Source organism: Prionailurus bengalensis, chromosome B1, assembly GCF_016509475.1.
Source record: "Prionailurus bengalensis isolate Pbe53 chromosome B1, Fcat_Pben_1.1_paternal_pri, whole genome shotgun sequence".
In the NCBI taxonomy this organism is placed as follows: Eukaryota; Metazoa; Chordata; class Mammalia; order Carnivora; family Felidae; genus Prionailurus; species Prionailurus bengalensis.
The window spans coordinates 178,149,550-178,166,087 of NC_057344.1; the positions used below are offsets into that span (position 1 = coordinate 178,149,550).

The 16,538-nt window shown below is 33.9% G+C and overlaps 1 pseudogene; it reads right to left on the minus strand.

Moving 5' to 3' along the window:
- Nucleotides 1-15,770: 15,770 nt before the first annotated feature.
- On the minus strand, nt 15,771-15,945 carry LOC122468406 (annotated as a pseudogene).
- Nucleotides 15,946-16,538: the final 593 nt, after the last annotated feature.

Sequence of the window (16,538 nt, forward strand, 5' to 3'; positions counted from 1 at the left end):
CTGTCAATTATCTAGGAGTGATTGTCCATTTTGCTCATTATTTCTAACCTTTACTTCCTCTTTTTCCCCTGTCCTAATATTTTTGGACTTTGCATTGTGCCAGCAGAGAATGAAGAGGGAAAATGATGAAATACAGAATACAAATGAATATTGTGTTGTCATTTCTACTTTTTAAAAAATAATTACATCAATTTTTGATCACTTGGCTTGTCTTTGTGGACTGATCCTTGCATTGCCACCAAAAGAAATAGCTGAGTAAATTAACAGGATGGAGGTTCCAAAGGAAACAATTAAACATACCTAGTAGGAGAAACATAATAGTTTTAGCACATCAATTATTTATATTATTTATATGAAACTGGATTTTTAATAATTACGAATTAGATATGTATCGATTAAAATCATTCCCTACAGAGTGTCTTTGTGAAATCATTTATTACATTACTATATTAAGTTAGAATCAATTAAATTTATATATTCCATAATTATGACATGTTCCTAGTTCATATTTGAATTCATCTCCAATTATTTTCAATTTATGATGTTATTTTCTTCCCAATGCAATTTAGGCATATTAACTATTCAGTGACTATCCTTTATCCGTGTACAGCATAAAGACAATTCCTTTTTCTCTCCTACATCAAAACAAACTGCACACTGAGGCAAAGCCAAATTTCCAAAAAAATGTTCTATCAAAGAAAAGTCTTACGCGATCACTATGTTGTATGCCTGAAACTAATGTAACACTGTGCATCTATTATACTCAAAAAATAATGAAAAAAAGGTCATATGCATTTCAATATCACAGAGCAGTAGAATGTGGTCCTGACATCTCTGTGAAACCATGCTTCCCACTCTTCCCCGATCTTCTACATTCTGTACTCTGTAGACCACTTTCTTCACTGACTCACAAATACACCATGAAGTTTTAAAACCCATTTTCTGACATAGTTTTCATCATCAGTAACATATTTGCTTTAGTTCTGTGTCTTTCTTCCAAAAGTACATATATTGTGAAGGCAGATAGACATGGTTGCCTGTAATAGTCATCGTGATAAAAAATTGATAGCAACAGAAAGTAAACACCAATAGTAATTACAGTATAGAGAGGGTTTTGTACATTATCTCATTTAGTTCCTCACAACAACCCTTTCAGGAAGTCCTTATTACTATTATACAGATTTACTTCCAAAGAAATTAAGGCCTAGTGGTTGACAGACTTGCCCAAGGTCACAAATCTGGTAAGTGAAGGATGTTGGGATCTTTTTTTTAAATTTTTTTTTAATGTTTATTGATTTTGAGAGAGAGAGAGAGAGAGAGAGAGAGAGAGAGAGAGAGACAGGGCATGAGTACTTGAGGGACGGAGAGAGAGGGAGACATGGAATCTGAAGCAAGTTCCAGGCTCTGAGTGGTCTGTGCAGAGCCTGACACGGGGCTGAACTCACAGACTGCAAGATCAAGACCTGAACCGAAGTGGGATGCTTAATCAACTGAGCCACTCAGGCACCTCAGGATTTCGGGATCTTAACCCAAACAGCCTAATGCAGTGTTTCTCTTTGAACCAGAAATCTGTGCACTTACTTGTGACTTTATGGAAGTAATATAGCCTCTCTGATCCTTTATTTCTTCCTTTTTAAACATGAATCTGTATTTGTTTGTGTGCATTTTTCATAGCAGCCATTCTCCAAGGAACACTAGAAAATGCTATATTAGAAAACAAGATTTGTGGGCTCGGTAATTTCAATGTATCAGTGTTTCTCTACTTCCAAGTGCTCTAGACAGAGCTAGAAAAGGGCACACACACAAATATCTATATCTGATTCCATATCTAGAAATTCTATTACAGCCTACAGGTTTGTGCAGATCCCTTCAATATGTATCACACACTGGACTTTATTCTAGTTCTCTCCCTCTCCATATTTGTAACTCTTTTCTCCAATGTTCGTGAACTCCAGTTTAACTGTATGTCAGCCTATTATTAGTTTGTGAAGACTGATGTCTAATTAAATTTTATTCAAATAGCAATGAGATTACTATCTGTTTTGACCTGGTATGATTAGCATCACATTTGGGGAAAGGTACTCATTTAGACTCCTTTTGAATATTTACTGCTGAATTTTAGATTTGTGCTAGGTTTTGGTCAACATGACCACATGACAATTTCATTCTTATTAGATTTAAATTCAAGTTGGAAATGCAAGAATAATATACACAAAGCAAGAAACGAGTGCATGTTAAATGTTTGAGCTTAGTCTGGAATTTTTCTTGGGGAGTGGAAGAAGAGATTCAGCATTTCAGTCAAATGTATTTTCCACTTTTTTTGTTTGTTTTATTTAAATTCCTGTTAGTTAACAAACACTGCAATATTAGTTTCAGATATACAATTTGGGGATTCAAATGTTGTTGTTTTATTTTTCCAATATGTCTTTAAAGACATTATGCCTAATCCTCATGCTTAATTAGCATCAGATAAATATCTAGTAGGTTTATTAGACCTAGAGTCTACATATTGATTTTTTTTTTACATATTGCATCTTAGAATCACCATAGAGCACATGTGTGTGATCCATGTTTGAAATATGATGAGCAAATATCAATTAGGCCCATCAGGTAGACAAGAACCATTCTCATGTCTATGCACCTCTGTTAACTGTGCGACCCTAGGCTTTTCAAATTCAGGCTGGTTCTAAAGGGTCTTAAATGTAGACATTATTAAATGTACACAACCTCAGAAATATCCCAAACTTAACTAATGAGATTTAACAAATGCTTTCAGAATATAGGACTGGGCACATAAGGAGAGGTGATTTATAGCTGGAAAGGCAAAGGTCTATCTTTATATCTGGAGGTGCCTGGCTTTTTGACTCTTGTCTAAGATAAAGGGAATAGGTTTTATGATGTGCTGGGTAAAGCCCAAAATTTTCCTAGTGATCTTGTCCTACACAAGATTAGCTTCTTTATTGAGAGCTCAACTGGTTCAAACAGTTTGACGCGCCTGGCTTGACCATGTGAGGAACTACCTAAAGTTTTTTTCCAGGGTGCTCCCTGGAAGCTACGATTCCTCATACAAACTTGGCAGTTTAGCCAGAGACTCTTAAATTCAAATGCACAAAGACTGTCTCTGAGACCTCTGATGATTACCTGAATTCTACTTCTATTGGTGTTCTGTATGTTTTACATTGAAATGAAATCTACACATAAATATACTCTATGGGTCTGCTAGGTTTTTAAATATCCAAAGGGGGGAGTACAATACAGCACCACAGTTGACTACTCCAAATATTGGAATATTATTTTGGGCAACCCTACTATGGATTGAAGGTGTGAAAAAGTTGGTAAGCAACTTTAACCTGGTTGAACGAAACTCCAAAAAGTAAGACCCTATATTGGATAGGTAATTCAGAACAAACCAAACATATGGCTCTATTCTTCTCTGAAGTTATAGGTCTTGCAAGATTCAAAGATCCATTCTGATCCATCTGAAGGAAAATCTGGTATAATCTTCATTCTATGTTTTAATTGGGAAAAGTTATATGGTCCCCATGATGCCTGATGCTTCCTCTGTATCCTGAAGGAAAATTCACCCCTGTAGGGAATATTGGTTTCAAAACTGATTTTGGTAAATGGAATAATAATGTTGTCTCTGGATTTTCACTTATTTGTTGCTTCTCACAAATGTGCTAATTGTAGTAGATCCAGGAACGTTCTTAAAAAGCAGATGGTTCAGAGTTCAAATTCCACCTATAACAGTAGCTAAATGATTTTTTGTTACTATAGTCCTTATCTACAAAATGAGAATAATAACACTATTTCCCTCATGGAATTTTGTGCATTAATGAGACAATGTATGGAAGGCATTAATACAGTGCTGGCTTATAGGTGTCAATAATTGTGGGCTTACTCAATTTTTCTAGTCACGTGCTTAGACAATCTAAATCTTCCCCACGAAGTTTGGCTAAACAGATATAATTTAGCATTAAGTTAATGTTAAGAATACCTAGTCCATGTGCTCAGACTATTTAGTCCATAAGTCATAGTTAATGGGCTAAATTTAATACATGTAGCACCATCAAATTCCAGGTAGGTCTAAAATGACTGATGCTTGCATTAAAAATCCGTAGGATGCAGGCCAGCTATGTGTGTTGTCTTAGAAAATGCCCTTATGACCATCCAGCTTCCTCTTTTTTTTTAATTTTTTTTTAGAAGGCATTATCCAGTAAAATATAGTGTTCCTCATCCATGCAGACATCACTGACTGCTCTTTCTGAATGGTAGTGTTTGTGTATATACTCTTTGCAGTATTTGAGCTAAAATTATTGTAATTCAAATTTCATAAGGATTCTTTTCTGCTTAGGTGAACACTTGAGTAATGGATTGTATTTTATATGTTATCATTCCCATATCTTTTGAAGATTTCTGGGGATAGGAGATAAAAATAAAACTACCTATAGAATTAACAAATATAGAGGTTCTAATCTGAAATGTTCACTAAGTTTCCATTTGACTTTGAAATCAGACATTGGCACTCTACAAATACTCAGTTGATATAACAAAATAAATAAAATGATACCATTTGCTTTAGAGTTAGAAAACATATATACATGGCAAAATATTTAAATACAACTGACCTGTGTTATTCCTTTTAAAATAATTCTTTAGGTTTAAAAAAAGGAGGGCATTCTACATGATTATTAGCTTCAGAGCCATTTAAAGTACTTGAAAATAATTGCATTATTTGAGAATAGGACATAAAAAAGGACTGTCAGGACTTGGTGAAATTTTTTTAATGACTCAAGTGATTTATAAAACATCCTATCCACTGAAAGCTCAGAGCTGTTTGGTAAGAATGATATTTTAAATTGAAAATTAGATATTTCTCAGGTGATTTTGCCCTTTTGAAAGAAATAGTGAGTTGAAGAAAATCTACCTCCCTTTCAATATTAAATTAAATGTCACCAAAGTCACTAGTACCTTTAGTTTCTTTTCAGAAAATCAAAGTAATTGGAATTGCAAAAACTCTGTAAACTTTAAAAATCAATAAATAAATACTTGAATTTATGTGTGAGATATACAATTTAAGAGAAAAATGACCATCACAAAAATGTAGTTGGGTAGGCATATATTAAAATGAATTGCTAATTTTTTTGCCCTAAGTGGAATAAACACTTAGTTTAATTTCCTTTATAGTCTATAATTATGGTAAAGCTTTATGAAAAGTGAGGTAGGCAGTATTCTACATGGTTGCCACGATTCCCACCCTACTGGCGAATGCATCCTGTATAATCCCTTCCTGTTAAATATGGGCAGAGCAGTAATTATGATAAAATATGACTCTTCTGATTTTGTCCCTAATCATTTGCTCACAGGACATGCCCTCTTTTTACTCTCTTACTTCTCTTCTTTAAAATATGGACATTGTAGTGAGCCATTCTTGACTAAGACTGCTGACTAAATGAAGGATTAATATAGGACAATTTTCATTCCCTTCAATATCTTACAATCTGTTGGACCAATAAAATTAAGAACAAAACAAACAACTCAAGTCAGCATGTAATCAAAGTTGTGTACACATGAATGACAGAACATCAACAATAAGTCATCAGAAAGGTATTATTAGGTCCATAATACACATACACTAAAGCATCCAAATGAATTGTGTATATTTTAGAAAAATTTAATTAGGAAGACCAAAGCAATGAGTTGTTTAGTTAACCTCAGTTTACCAGACAATTCAATTAGTAGAACATTTTAATTAATTATGGGTTTGTAACAGTATATTTATTTCTTCCACATGCTCAAAGGCATTAGTTGACCAATGTCTCACAATCAGTCAATTCATTTCAATTCAGAGTCATTTATTAGGTAGCTACTCAATGTAGGATTATACTAGAATAAATAAAGAATCATCCCCGTCTACACGAAGTCTATATAGTAGATCCCTGTAGGGAATATTTTCTTCAAAATTGATTTTGGTAAATGGAATAATAATGTTATCTCTGGATTTTCACTTAAGAAGATGAATTTAACATACTGTGGCAAAAGCTCCTATAAAAGAGAATAGAGAAAGGACATTTGACTCAGGCAAAGCGGTCAAGTAGAAATCTTGGAGATGACATCTGACAATTGAGGCAGAAAATAAAGCAGAAGCAAAAGACATTCCAGTGAGATAAAAATGCATCAGCAAACAGGAAATATGATGGAATCTTCGGGAAAACATATGTAGTTTAGGCCTATTTAGATTCTAATATAAGGCAGAAGTTGCCAAAGATAAGATAGGAAGATAAAGACCAGATATTGAATGGCTTTGTCACATGAGGAGGTGAGATTTCTATGCTGCAGTCAATGGGAATCTTGGGAAGCACATAAAAGGCGAATGCGGTGTATGTGGGGGGGGAGTAGTAACAATCTTCCTTAACTATGGTCTTGTTTACACTTTATATTAACAAATGTGATAGCAGTCTACAGCTTTAATTTGACACTGAAAGGTAGTTTTGGTAACCCATAGGCCTTGTGATAAGGATGAGAATCCATAGGCACTATATTAGAAGAAATTCTGAGAATTTAGGCTATGCTATTTAAATGCATATTCATGATCATAAAAATGAAATTAATAGCAACAGTGAAAATACACATAATTACTAAATGATGAGTTAGTTTAATCTTGCAAATCTAGAAGATTTATGCTATAAAACGTTCATATAGTATATAAAGCATCCACAAGAGCAGTTCCTTCCCATAACTGTGAATGTTCCAGCAAATGCATGTTACGAGCTGTCCTAGATTATACAAAGAACCAGAAGGACAAATCCAGGATGAAGGGCAGAGCGGCTTCAAACTTAATACACTACTCTGTATAGTGAATCATGCACTTTCGCAGAACCTGCTAATTCTGTGGGAGCTTATGTTATGCTAGCTTATGTAATTGATCATGCATAAAAGACAAAAATACTGATGGTTCAGCACTCCACAGATCTGTGGGCATTGTATCCTTCTGGATAATTGCATGAGCAAAGAAAAAAAGGACATAGCTAAGACATAGCTTCCTTCTCAGTCTCTCCTTAAACATCAAAAAAAAAAAGCACAAAAGAATTTCAATCTTTCGATAAATAATACGGAAGCTAGAACTAAAGGCCAGAATTTCTCAAGTTTATTTGTATACATTAATCTTATAACTGGAATTACACATTAAGACAAACACATTATTAAATTGTTGCATTTAAAAAATTGCAAACTGATTCCATTTAAGTCCTTAAATATTCAGCTCCAATAAAAACATCCAACTACACACACACAAGATCTGGAACTTATTCTATGTATTTTTATTGTGATTTGGATTCAATTGCTTCTGACATCTAATGGGAATGTACATGCCCCTAAAGTATACTAAGCCTAGTGTTTGGAAATAAAGTGTTGATAAATGCCATATCTGTTTATTTTTATACATACAGTGTTTGTATAATGCACTCACATTTAAGGAGTTAAAAATATTTATAAGTAGAGACAGAAATCTGAAATTTTTGATATGCATAAACAGGTATATTAAAAAGTATGGAATTGTAGATGAAATATATGTAACTAAAAATAATTTACAGATTTTTAGAAAACAGATATAAACGATCCTGAGACTCAGCAGAATTAGGGATGTCAAAAGGAATCATCAATACATAAAATCACATCAAATTTACAGAAATTTGAGAGTCATCATCTATCACAACAATCATTTTTAAGGCAATAACAAAACCTAAGGGCAGAGTAGGCATTTCATGTCTCGGTTAGAATTTCACATTGCAGAGAACCCAATGATCCACTTAAACAATTTGATTCCCAAAAATATTAGTCATAATAGTTAATCAACATGGCTCCATTACTAAACAAACACTGCGCTTACCAGTGTGAGTATGCAATCTATATATTTTTTTTTTCCAGGGGTTGTATTTAGTGGGTCATTTACGCTAGCTATTCTGACAAAAGAAATTCAAGAAACCTGAGATTTATATTTAGCACTGAGCCATCAGTTGTTTTATGGAGGTAGACACATAAAACTAGTTATTCTGAAAGCGCAGGTCCATGAAGTCTCTTTTCCAAATTTATGTTTGTAAAGTGTCTTCACGTACTGCAAACTAGTCTCATCGTACATACGTTTAGGTACTCCAAAAGATTCTCTGCAATAGTGTCAGGATTCAGATAGGTATATATTTAGCAAAATCTTTGTAAATTTACATTGAATTATTCAGTAGGATTTAAAATTTTAAAGTACCATTACCACTGTATTTTTAAGTAAGATTTTTTTCTTAGATTAATGAATTGTTTTGGGGGGGCTGTTTGTTTTGTTGTTGTTGTCGTTGTTGTTGTTGTTTTGCTTTTTTTGTGATGGACTAGTTTCTTGTTTCGGATAAGATCCTAAGAGGATCTGTACTCACAAGAATGTTCAAAACTCCAAGGAAACAAAATGAAACCGAAACAAAACTTCCAACCCTCATTCCATTTGCAGCCATCAGTGATCAGTGACGATTGATACCAAGAATTTTCTTGCCTTGAGGCCTTCATATAAATGATTTCACCTGGTTAACACTGCAGTCTAATCACACAGGCCTTAATTTAGCCATTTCTTCCAAAATGAGAACCAACGTTAATGTCACATGTGCTACATCCTATACTGTAACTTTCCAGCAATTACTATTCTTTTGTAATTTTGTAATATTATTTAATGTCTTTCTTCCCATTATCTGTAAGATCCATGAAGGCAGTAATCTGGCCAATTTGCTCTTCATTGATTGTCTCAGAGTAAACCGTAAGTTTAGTAAATAGTAATCTACTAAATAGCTATTTGTTATATGAATAAATAAAAGAAATGTGGAAATCCTTCCACATAAAATAAAGTAAATGTACTTAATACAATGGGAACAAAAAACATAATTTGTATTCAAGCCTCCTATCTTATTAAAAATTCCCTATTTGTCTTTGTGCCCATATAACTATATCATATGTAGTAAGGTTTCATTGGGTAAAATTCATGCTGTGAGAAGGTATTGGGATGGAGAGGTTGGAAGATAAGGTCAGAGATGATTTTTCAAAGTCTGTGTAATAGAGAGAGTCAAGGTTAGCACTGAGATTTTGATCCATGGGCATGTTTTCCATCAACAGAAACAAAAATCCACAGGATTAGGAAAAGACTAAGGAATGTTTTTGAATTTTTTTTAATGTTTATTTATTTTGAGAGAGAGAGAGACAGGCAGAGTGAGAGCAGGTGAGGGGCAGAGCGAGAGGGAGACACAGAATCCAAAAAGGCTCCAGGCTCTGAGCTGTCAGCACAGAGCCCCACACGGGGTTCGAACTCACAAACCCTGAGATCATGACCTGAGCCAAAGTCAGATGCCCAGCCAACTGAGCCACCCAGGCACACCGGAATGTTTCAAAACGAGTTTTCAATTTAGATTGCTTGGAGAAGATTGTGTCAGGTTTGTAGGGCATCCTGTGAAAAAATTCTAACATATAATGGGAAATGTGAAACCATAATTCATGGAATGAAAGAGTGAAAGAGGGAGGGAGGGAAGGAGGAGAGAGAGGGCTGATTTGGTCAAAAGCACAATAGTAGCATATATTCCTGTTGTGTTAGAATCATTCTCCCTGGTTACAAGAGCAGAAAGCTGCAGAGTGACTCTTTTCTTTGGCAAAATCCCTGGGAGGTTGAATGGCTGGGCAGTTTCAGAATAACAGAAAGTAATTCTGGTTTATCAAAATCACATAAAACTGAAAATCCTAGTGGGGGTGGCAAACTTCTTGTGATGTGTCACCTGTATCTACACCATAAAAACACATCAAGTCAGAAGTTAAAAACGAAATTGAGCAGTTGAGATACGGATCAAGAAACTCTACTAAATAAGTGCCTTTTGTAAATACTGAAATTATAAAAATGGAGAAAATGAATAAAATAAAAGCAGTGAGCATGAAGGCTTTAATAAACTCTAGTTTGATTTGGCATGTCATAAATGTCAAAAGGGGCACCAGCCAAAGACATTTTATTACTAAGGCCCTACAGCTCAAATCAAATCTGCTAACTATTGGCCTTTGAATAAGAGTAAAGAGAGGAAAGAAGCATAAATACAATCCCAGCTATCCCAGAGTCATAGAATATTGCACAAAAGCTTCCCTTACCTATTATTCTGCAAGTGGAAATATGGGAACAGGAAAGGTCTTTGTTATTTTTCCGTGCTCTGAAGAAAGCCACTGTCTGCAATATGTTCTAGCTTGTTGTTTGTATATATCGTTTCATACCTATGGGGTGTAAAGACTATATAATCTGGAATGGCTAAAGTGGGCATTCCTCTTTCTGTATGGTAAGAACATGTTGCTGTTTGTTAAGCCTCCCAAGTTAATGAATTGACCTGAGTTAATGCCATTTAATGTGATTTCACTTCTGGACTTGGTAATAAAAAAAATGGAGAAATGAAGGGTTCCGATAAATTGCCATATAAGTGTGGCACAGTTTTTATCTCTACTTTCTCTTATAGTGCCTGTGAGTGAAAACAGAGGAAACAATGGAGTGGGTATGTCTCAAGAACAAGATGGCCTCCTTTAGAATTCGGTGCAAGACTCTGCACAATACCAAATGCACTTCTAGCAAATGAGTATTTGACATGAAGAGTAAAAGACAGGGTGAATCACAGTCACCTTCAGCTTCTCTATGTTTTTAGCCATTCCAATAGAACACAAGTTACTTTTAGCCTATAGCTATATTCTGCTAAATCATTAGAGAAATATCTTTTTCTTCCTGTTTTTCACATTACTTTCTCCAAAAAGTATTATGTCCATTTAATTGATCAACCTTTACCTAATTATTGCTAAGAATGATAGCATTGTTTCAGACCAGACACAGATTGAGTACTACCATGATTAAAATAATAGAAAAGACTTACAATTTTCTGAACATGGTATTTTGCTGCTTTCCAGATATGCAATATTTATGCATGTTAAGCTTATACTAAAAAAAAAAGCAAAATGTATCTTTGTTTCTCCAAAATTGCATTTTTAAGTGTTTCCATTCACTGAATAAATTATCTAACAATGTTAATTCATCTTCCTCCCCACTATTACAATGGATGAACTCCCATCTTCCTTAAATTATGTGATAGACTTCATTTCACTGGAAATGTCTGAGCCACATATCCAAATGTTTGTAACTATCCTGTTTGAAATTTTGCCATAGAATGTGAAATGGTTATTGCCTAGCTTGAAATGTACTATGTAAGAACTAGAACTTCCTTATGGAAAGTATATGGCCAAAGTTGGTAATCTTAAAATAATATAAGGAGGCAGACTGTTTTTTGACAAAGAAATATTCATTATCCCCTCCAATCTTTACAATAGTACTATAATATTTTGGGAAGCAACATCGGATTCAATTAACAATATTGATTTTCCTAGATTCCTTTGAAACTTATGGAAATCTATCTAGAAAGTGCAAGCGTTTTAGTAGCCCAGGATCTATAAAAAGAGTTTGACAATTAAGCGGATTGATATTTGAAATAAAACTTGACTTTGCTAAATTTTTTTCCTTGTTTTCTTACTATTTAATATAAAAATGAAAAGAATTGTCCCTCTAATTTGAATTGTCCTTCTATCTAAAATGAAAACTTTTCAAAGAGATTTTTTTTGGTAATACCTGAAAACAACAACTTAATATATTTTATCCTTTTGCAGAAATTCTGTAAAAAAATGTGGCATATTAAAATGTGATTGTGACAGTTTCATGATTTAAAAAAATAATTAATTCTATTTATATATCTTTATATAAATTCTCTCTCTCTCTCTCCCCCCCGTGTGTGTGTGTGTGTGTGTGTGTGTGTCTTTCCTGTTCTGCAAGTATATTTGTCCATTTCTTTTTTAAGAGAAATTTATTTTTTTAGAGAGAGAGTGAGCAAATGAGGGAGGGGCAGAGAGAGAGAGGGAGACACAGTATCAGAAGCAGGCTCCAGGCTCTGAGCTGTCAACACAGAGCCCGAAACGGGGCTCAAACTCACAGACTGCGAGATTGTGACCTGAGCTGAAGTCAGATGCTTAACCAACTGAGCCGCTCAGGCACCCCATATTTGTCCATTTCTATAATAAGACTGCATTGTTTTCTTTTCAATGACTTTATATTTTAATATGTGGTAAATCTTATACTCTGACTAGTCTATTTGTTTTAACACTTTTAATGGCTATTCTGTAAACTCTGATTTATTTTTTGTATGAAAAAATTAGGATATTTTATTTAATTATGGTATATTTAATTTGATTGCAGTTATACTAAATTTACATTTAAAAAAAATAAATGCTATATCCTATCCATTCAATAAGAAATGTCTTCATTCCATTAGTTCAGATAACTTAATATTCTATGGTAAGATTATGTTTTATCACTTAGCTGTGGTGACCTTAAATTAAATTTGTTACTACGAATTTAATATATTGTGTTGACATAATTTTTTTTAAACTGAGTTGAATCCTCAGCAGCTTTTTTTTTTTTAAGTTTATTTAATTTTGAGACAGAGAGAGACAGAGCATGAACGGGGGAGGGGCAGAGAGAGAGAGAGACACAGAATCGGAATCAGGCTTCAGTCTCCAGGCTCTGAGCCATCAGCCCAGAGCCCAAAGCGGGGCTGGAAATGGACCGGGAGATCGTGACCTGAGCTGAAGTCGGACGTTTAACCGACTGAGCCACCCAGGCGCCCCTGTGTTGACATTATTAATAGAATTCTTTATCCTATCTTCATGGGTAGAGGATTTTAAATAAATCTTACTTCTTTTTTTAAGGTTTTTTTTTTTTTTATGTTTATGTATTTTTTAGAGAGAGAGCATCTCTTTTATGTGATAGACTTTGTTTCACTGGAAATGTCTGAATCACATGTACAAATGTCTGTAACTATCCTGTTTGAGAGAGAGGGAGAGAGAATCCGAAGTAGGCTTCAGGCTCTGAGCTGTCAGCACAGAGCCTGATGGGGAGCTCAAACTCATAAACTGTGAGAACATGACTTGAGCCAAAGTAGGATGCTTAACCCACTGAGACACCCAGGTGCTCCAATTCTTACTTACTTTTTAATCTTATCTAGTACACAACTTGCTAAAATCTCTTATTATTAATTCATAGAGTCAGAAGAATGAGTTTCTATTTAGGATCGACTTCCAGACTTGAAATACATTGTTGTTATTGCTATTAATATTAATATCATTATTATTATTATAATTTTGCCTTCATAAGAACCTCCCCAAAATGTTGAGTCTAACCGCTGTGAATCCTTAAAATCAACCAACTATATTCTCTTTCCTAACAAGGCCTTGCACTGAAGAGAAATTTCTGGTAAGGGAATAAATACTAATCAGGATAAAGATGATAGGAATGGAGAAGTTTTAAGGTCCAAATAAAAGAGGAAAAAAGGAAGGAAGAAAAGTAGGAGAAGGATACATAACCAAGAAACCTTAGAAAGAAAAGAAAATTGCCATATATATGAAAAACACAAAAGAGGAAGCTTTGAAAAGAAAAATGAGGAGGAACAGAAGCCGGAGGAGGAAATGAAGGAGGAAGGAGGTAGCTATTCTGAATTTGTGCAACCTTCATAAGTTTGGGAAAACTACTTTCACATAATAAATAAATAAATAAATAAATAAATACATACATACATACATAAATAAATAAATACACACACACACACATATGATGTCAGATAACATAAAAATACTGCAGAAAGAAAGGAACAGAAGAGCTTCCCAACAGACAATGAAAGCACATCAGAAAGACAAATGCACGTAACATATTAAAACCATTACCTACCATTTCACCACAATTAATGGTACTTAATAAAATGATACAAGATAGGAAAAAATAACAGGTATGTAAGTGAAACATATTTAGGGCATTCCCACAAAGTCATGTAAATTGAATAAGAATTACATATTTTTTTCCCAAACAGAAATGAAGAGTAATGAGTAATACAAAAATGAATAAATATATCAGATAATCCCTTAAATGAAAAGCTAATGAAAGAGCAACAGTTTATTTTCCCCAAAGAGCACCAGTTTATGAATCAAAATATTGTAGCATGGATGGGGTCCTGGAGCAAAAAGGACATTAGATAAAACCTAAGGGATTCTGAACAGACTATGTATTTTTGTTAATAATATATCAACATTAGTTCATTAATTGTCATAAATATGCCACACTAATATGTGAATGATAGTAGAAATTATACTCGGGGAGGTGGGGAAGTTTATGGACAGCCTTTACTATCTTCTCGTTTTTTTTCTGTAAATCTAAAACTTATCTAAAAAATAAACTTTATTCATAAAAAAAACAACTGTATCACTGAAAATCCTATAGTACTAAAAAGTATATTACAAGTACCTAAAGAAACGAAACTGATGAGTGTTCCAGTTCAGTTACTAACATTAAAAGGAAAATTCCTTGAAATTTTCAAAAGGCTACTATGGGGTTTTCTGTTAACATTTCCAAACTGATCTTTCTTTTTTTTTTTTATTACTTCTTATAAGTAAAATTTAGAAAACTTACTATTACTGCAACCATGATTTACTTTCTGTTAATAGGTATCTCCTAGTAGACCCAATGGAAATTTCCTACATAGCCAATAATTTAACATATCCATAAGGAATAATCCCAAATATTATGTGAAGTGTTTTCGACACCTAGTATAACAAGGAAATGAACACTTATGGCCTTTAATCATCTCTTTCACTCTATAATTTTAGGCTCTAGGTATGTACTTAATATTCCCCAACATGTTTTGTGGTCTGGAGACAGAATAAAGGAGTATAATGCCTGTTTTCCTTTCATCCAATGAACTTTATAATGAAAAAGCATAGAAACCTCCATAATAAATTGCAAATCAGTTTCATTGAACCTAACATATTGATGAACTTACATAACAACATTATTAAACACACTAATAAAATTTGTATGTAAACATTTATTTGAGACTTTTTCCTTGACCTCTCTGGAAAATAATGATCTCATCTGAGTAGCTAATAGACTTCCTTTTGTTATATAAACCTATATATATATATTTTTTTTTTCATCTTAACTTTTATACCAGCAAGCTCAGAATAAATCTTTTACCTCAGTTTCTTAGGCTGTCCTCCAGGCTTCTTTTTTATAAAGTTGTTTTTTAAGTTTATCTTGGCTCAAGCAATTTTTAGAAATAGATAAGTTAGAAATAAATATACAAGCAAAATGCATAAAGAATTATCAAACAGCAGGATTACTAGATAAACCCTGTATTACACTCACTTCTGGTTCTGGCATAACACTTCAGGTCAGACAAAGTTATCTGCGCTTAGGAAAATGTCCAAATAAGTACAGAAACAGGTCTCCTGTTCTCTTGAAATTTCCTGTTGCCACTGGAAAGCATGCAATGAGAGATTTCAGTATTAAAATGACCTAACACTGGATCCAATAGTTTAAATAGGACTTCTAGAAGCAAACTGCCCAGGCTATTGCCCACAATTTTGATATGATTCCTTTCCTTCCTTCCTTCCTTCCTTCCTTCCTCCCTCCCTCCCTCCCTCCCTCCCTCCCTCTCTTTCTTTCTTTCTTTCTTTCTTTCTTTCTTTCTTTCTTTCTTCTTCTTTTCACTTCCTGGGTATGTTTATACATGCCAAAATGAAAGCAATACAACTACAAGGGCACAGCGATGCTACATGTTCCTATCTAACAGAGCTTGCTGAGGTTTACAGCCAGACTGATGTTCCAGCCGATGTGTACTCCAAAGTAAAACTGGCTAATGATGACCATGAACAGGTCCAGGACTCGAAGTTTTTACTTCTTTTATCATCACTCCTGATTTTATAAATAATGAAGCCCATCAACCCCATTCCTATCCAAATCTCCTGGTAAATTTGGGTATAATAGGACTTCCTGAAGACCCAAACATTTTTAACAAAGCTTTGAAGCATCTCAGCACAGGACCTCCGGCTCAGGACGCCCCATCTAGTCAGCCAACAACTAGGAAAACGTCATTGAGTGACATGATTCCTCTTGAGGATGTAAAATTGCAATGTCTTATTTAGCTTCATTGTCTTAGCCAGTATCTAAGAAAACGTCCACAAATCTTTCTGAATCCTCACAACAAATACAACAACTGATTATTCTGTCTTAAATGTTATTTTTATTTCCATAACCTAATTGACTCTTTTATTAGTCAACTTTATTTGACAGTTCAAGGTTTATTAGAATTTGTAGAAACCTGGAATGTTCCTGAAAAAAAAAAAAGCCTACCCATCCAGATGTAATCTTACTCAGACTTTTACAAAAGTTTAAATGTTTTTCCATCAAATTGGTGATAGAGTTATGAAACTTTTTAAGTTGAATTTATATAATCTCAAAGAAAAAAGCTTATTCTGAACACTGTTTTATCCCAAAATTAAAGTCAGAAATGTCCTACTCAAAATCATCTCATCTTAGAAGAATTGAAGTCTAAATGCCTTAAAAGACAGGCAGGGTACATCTCTATATGAATGTTTCTATATTTCTTTGTGTCAAGTATCGC